Raw genomic sequence first — 6,440 nt, forward strand, 5'->3', positions numbered from 1 at the left:
AGTCGAGAAAAGGCGGCGCTTTGCTCATTGAGCCGGTTCATGAGGGTTAAAAGAACTCCCAGATTTCACGGTTTATTTGCGAAAAAATATGCTAGAAATGGCAAAATATCTCGTTTACCTCGCATTTTTCCCTTGATTTCAATTTCCCTTTTTTGTTGGGTATTGGAATTCTGTTGGCATTCTATTGAAATTATTCCGTAATTTCATCAAAAAACGCATCCGTTTTATGCTGATTTCTATTGGAAATTTTTCAGAAGAGATAGATTTAATAGATTTATATTTTCTATATGACTCCATTCCTTCAGATTTTTTTATGTAAAAATTCATGCGCATTTATTTCCCATATTCTTCGTGCTTTAATTTGTTTTCTTTTAATTATAAAATCCATGAAAAAAACCTGCAAAGTCTATACCTAACAATTCATGCAGCAAAAATCATCATAATTTAAGTTTGTATTAAAAAGAAATCAACAACCATTGACATTTAACTTTTTAATATCAAGTATCTACTGGTATTGCTCGGTGAAACTATATATTTTCTAATAGAAATCGGTGGAAAAATGGGATTTGTAATCCAACGCAATAGCTTTTCTATGGAATTTTTCCCTACGTGTTCGGCGTCATTGAGAGGTTTGATGGTATATCATCATGAGTGCTGTGTACTCAAAGTTTTTAACGGATATGTAACCGTTGCCGAGCACACAAATTGTCTCCGAATGCGATTTTCCTCTTTTGTCTGAACAAAAAAATTATGTTGGTTGGAAGATTGATGAGAGGAAAACTGGTTAGAAGTTTTCATAATCAGAAAACCACGTTATAATTTCTATCCATTGTTAGACACCGTACGTACTAGTGTAATCACCGCTTCAATTATCAATTGATTACCTTAATTGGTAACGAAGACTTGTATTTTCAGGAAGGAAAACAGCAATGTGCAGGATCATTGTTATTGTTCGATCGCACATCTAAAATAATATTTACGACGAGCGTTGAAACTATTTCGTTTTCCCAAAATTCTTCAGTTTTCCCTAAAGCAATTTCTTTTTTCCCAAGTACCAGGAAGATGCAGCTACGCACGTAGAAATCATAAAACAGACAAATTTTAGAAATTTGTCTGTTAAAAACCCGCGTCAACTCATTCGTACAAAAATTATTTTTCCCGAAAATTTACTGTTCAGGCACTTTCGCTAGCCAGATGAAAGTCGTAAAATTCGTCCGGGAGTCCGTTCTGACCTTTCCCTTTTTTATTTTTCCGGACCTCAATGAAGGACCCGACGTACTTTGGTCAACACTGTAGAGCCTTGAACTTTTCACGCCTTCAAATATCTTTCTACCAATAGAAAAATTTTTGTGCCCTCTCTCTACAAGAGTACAACCCCCTTTACCCTCACGCTCAACACTGTACATGAAGAGTAGGATTTAAGAAATATAATACGGTAGTACCAACGAAGATTCCACAGCGAAACTATCGAGACACAACACCAAGTTCTGATCTCGCATTTTTAAGTAAATATTCATTTAATATTATCAAGTTATTTTAAAGTGCAATACTTATTTTTATAGGCTCCAGTTTTGTGAATTATTTTATCAACATTTTTACTTATCAATTATACAGTGAGTTTAAGTGAATTATAGGTAATTATTGCAATCCCGTTCCTTAGACTTTTTTACGCAGAAAAGATTGACGTATACCTGGAGGAGTATACCTGTGCCTTACAACCCCAGGGAAAGGTCACCATAAAATAAATTCGACGATTGCGTCGATTACTCCGTAAAGGTATCCCCCCCCTGATACTAATGTAGATGTTAATATCAATTTTACAAATTGTCTATAAAGACACTTTCTAACTACTAAAGCTGTACATTGTTCTTAATAAATAGAATTCTCCTCAGAATTTTCGTCGAATTCCATAGGAAATACCACGGCTTCTCCGCATATTTCTTTTCTAAGAAAAAAAATCGGATAAAAAAAAAAATTTGTCTGTGTAGAGCTTATACTGTTGAAATTGTTTTTATTCAATTTTTTCAGCACAAATTTATTAAGTTTCTTCTATTCTGGCTTTTGAATGGAAGCATTAAAATCGTTCTATTTTGAAATTTTCCAATTTAAAAAATACTAAATTTGACAAAAATCTACGAATTCAAGAACTAGAATAATTTCAAAAAATCTTAAAACTTGTCAGATTATAGATATTAATGAGGACTACTCTGTGCAGAATTTCAACCCAATCGACCCAGCCGTTTTTGAGAAAACACCATTCGTTTCTAAATTGTTGTTCGTAAATATCTCGAAAACTATCTAGCCAATTTCAAGAATTTTATTTTCAAAATATTCGTCTCGATATCTTCCATCCCAGTGAATCAAAATATGTATACCCCTTCGTACAATGTTTCCAAAACATTTCCATTTTTCGGTTTTTCCGAAAACGGACATATTAACGATGAAATATGGCATAAAGTTTCTTCTTATTTTGAAAACTTGACAAATTTATGCTGAAGAGTTTTTTTTAGAAAAACGTAAAATCTATTAATTTTTTTGTTATTGATATGTTATAAATACATTCTTTGATTCGAAATGAAGTGCAAAAAAGCAGTGAAGTATTCAATACAAATCTATAAATTGTGTTAATTTCATATATGTTAATCTTCCGACTATAATCTCCTAATTCGATGCTTCATGCTCCTCATTGTTCTGACTGAACCTCCGCATGAATTCCTCGAGCGCGGTTGCACACATCAATTTATCAATCATCGAATAATGGCTCACCTCAGCCCATGGAAAACAGGACGCTAATGTTTTTTTAATAGTTTTTTTTATGAGTACATATTCATAGAAACCTATTTACTCAATATTGAATTTTTCATACGATATGAGACTCTACAGCGGCGATTACAAAACCTGTTCCCGCGCTGTGAGTTTTCTCGTATTAATTCGCTTCATTACTCCCAGTAGTATTGAATCTTTGCGGAAAGTCATCCAAGGGACACATATGAATTCCTCCAGGTATATTCCGACTATTGCTGAAAAGTGAGAAAATACATAGTCGCAGGGATGTGAATATTCAACGACATGCGGCCATAGAGGTCGACATGTGTTTCTATCACGAGCATTGTTCCCAACCGAGTTGCAATTCCAATGAATAATTAATCTATTTCTACACAGGATAAATTACATCTTGACCAACCATTCACCTTCTAGGCGAATGCACGTGAATATTGTTCTTTAAGGGGGGACACTACTGAAATTTGAAAGTCTTCTAATAAAAAAATGGCCTCTGTGAGATTCGTCTCTCATGTGTGGTCACTAAAAAACTGTTTTGACCTACCTTCACTTGTCCAATATGACGGCAAATTGAAAAAAAAGATTTTTTCAAATCGACAAATCGACAAATCGACAAAGTGAGTAAAAATGATCTGATGGTCTTGAAATTAATGCACAATGTTCAGAACACTGAAATAAACAAAGCTGCAGATGCCAATTTGAATCAGATGATTTTTAACTTCCCGACCCGAAGGGAGGAAGTTATTGTAATGACCCCGAAAATCGAATGTGGAAATTTAAGCATTTCTCCACGTTTCATGACCTTTGGAACCACTTCTGACCCTTTTCAGATACCTGTCTGTATGTGTGGATGTGTGTATGTGTGTGCGTACGTCTGTGACAAAAATTTTGTGCCACGATTCCTCCTGAACAAACGATGCGATTTGACTTTTTTTTTTTTAATCGCTGTATTTTCATGTGACTTGAACCTGATTAGATTATGGAGACGATCGTCTCAGCGTTTCTCCAGTTTTTTCCAAAAAACATTTGGAAAAAAGTCGAAAATTAGCGTTTTTTTGTAAACGAGACCATTTCTCCGTGCATAACGATGCGATTTCAAGTTTTTTTTGTTAGAAACGATGAATCTTGATATAACGCACAAATCATGGAATACTGGAAGACATTTAATCAGCAGTTCACTAGCTTTTTTCGAAATCGATATACATTCAAGAAACAATTTTACTTTTCTGATAAATTACATCTTTTCTCGATGCGGAACACGGCGATGTGTGTGCATGGGAGTGTGTGTGAGTGCGAGCACGTGCACGGATTTTCTTGTCTTCTATGGGTATTTCCTCGGAGAAATGTGAGAAAAAGATTGAATAAATACATAATAAAAAAATTAATGAAAGAAAAAACAAATGGTCGGGAAGTTATTGGTGCGACCCGTAATGGGTCACATCCAATTCCACCAACCCCTACCGGTCATACCCTAAAGAGGGAGCGCGCGAAGCGCGCGAGCGGGCCTGATTTTTCGATTTTAGATCATCCGTTAATCGAAAAATCACAAAATGCAAAAATATCGAATTAGTCAGCTTGCTTCCCTAGCAGAAATTTCATTGCGCAGGAATGTCGCGGCATAAGTTGGGGCGCGATATTGCCTTTCGCGGCGATGTACCACAGAAAGGTACGCAACAGAGTCGCTGAGACAGAGCTGCGCAGGGTTTATGCGGGATGGACCTATCTATGTCCGCCCTTACCTCAAATCCCGTCAATTAAGAATTCACAAGCTTCAGATAATGCGTATTAATTCAAATCAATTATTGAAGAATTAACGATTTGTTAGTGAATAATAATCGCTCGCAACTAATTGATAATTATTATTATCAATAAAATGAAAAAATGGGAGCGCACCTCATCAGTGTCGCATAGGGTTCCAGCAGCGACCTAGCAGCAGAGTATGGTAGCGCACTGCGTGCGTGAACGTCGCTGCAGCAGCCAATGTCGCAGAGCCTCTCACAATTTCAACTAGGGTTTTATTCGATTTGTTTTTCCCGATTTCTGGGTAATCTAAAATCTAAAAACATGGTGTTCTGAACATTGTGTATCATTTTCAAGACGATCCGATCATTTCTACTCACTTTCCAGACTCTCAAAGGGCAAAATCGTTTTTTTCGGTTTTTTGAAATTCCCCGCCATATCGAATGGGCGTAGGTGGGTCAAAACAATGTTTTTAATGACTACACATGTAAGAAAAATCTCATGGAGGTCATTTTTTTATTGCAGGGCTAACAAATTTCAGTAGTGTCCCCGCTTAAGATTCATCCCACGACAATACCACCCAAAAGTTAGTCCTTATGGATTTCCGATATAAATACTAAATGACTTAATTTATAGCATTCTCATAAGTTATTGAGTTTTTCTATTCTCATATGTTGTTGATGAAAGCACCAATAACTGTTTGAATCAAATACGAAGTTATTTGTTAATTAATTGTTTGAATCAAATAAATAAATTGTTTGAACCAAAATTTTGAGTTGAATATCGCAGCAACTATATACTATAAAATTTTATCTTCAATCTACCTCGGATTCTTTTTTTAAGAACATCGTAGGGACCGGTCGACCCATAAGCCCCGTTTGGCCTATGCCTTGCTAGAAGTTCACGCTTTATTATTCATTATCTCCTAAACTGTGTAGTACAGCTAGTTAGCATTTTTGTCAGTACCTGAGGAATATTGTACATATTATCTATGGAAAACATGGGGACAATCTAAGAAAAACCTGTTTTCTAGGGATATACCTTGAGGGGACACCACGGTGAAACTTTGAAATTGTCGGGTGATGTGGAGACGATCATTGTAGAGTTATAGGCGAAACAAAGTGTAAATAAACCGAACTCCGAGATTTTTCAAGGCTTGCTAAAGGTCAAAACGAATCGAAACGGATGAAAGTCTACAGAAACATTCAAGTACCTCAATTTTCAACGGATTGAGTAAAAAATTGAGTCACTCATACTTGAAATATGCAGGAAGAACACTAAAGGAGGATTTTCAAAAATTATAATTTTTTGTGTGAAGTTGAAAATAAATTTTTCAAAAATTTATATTCTATTGAGATAGTATATACTAGAATTTCGGGCATATTTCGGGAGAATGGGCCATATCATTGGGGAAAAAAATATAAATGCGTACAAATGCGTACAAAATGCATCAAAAATTCCCATAATCATCTTTTTAACCTCCGACAACTTCTAAATTTTACAAATCTCAAAGTCTTCATTGGAGCAGGGGAAGTATCGAGCGACTTTTAATATATGATGGCACATATTAATAAGTGGGAAAAATTATGACTGCAATCGATGGTACCCCGTGAATCAACGAAAAACAAGTGTTTTCATTTTGATCTTTAAAATCCTTCGAGTGTCTTAGTTTTCATTCGATGGACTTTTTTTTTTCAAAATGTTTATTAACCCTCGATCACTCCCGCTCGACCGCCAGCCTTCATCCGTCGCGCGATTAGCGCAGCGCCGATGGGTTAAACCGAGCGCGCTGTTGCCACTTTGGCGCTTACCGCTATGCGCGCTTTCCACGTATGACAGTGAATGTAGCAACATTGTCGATCGAGCGATCGACAGGGACTCCACTCGGGCGGCGCGGCACCGCTTTTCTGTCCGGTCGA

Source organism: Diachasma alloeum, unplaced genomic scaffold (assembly GCF_001412515.2).
Source record: "Diachasma alloeum isolate Michigan unplaced genomic scaffold, Dall2.0 Dall_scaffold_00299, whole genome shotgun sequence".
NCBI lineage: Eukaryota > Metazoa > Arthropoda > Insecta > Hymenoptera > Braconidae > Diachasma > Diachasma alloeum.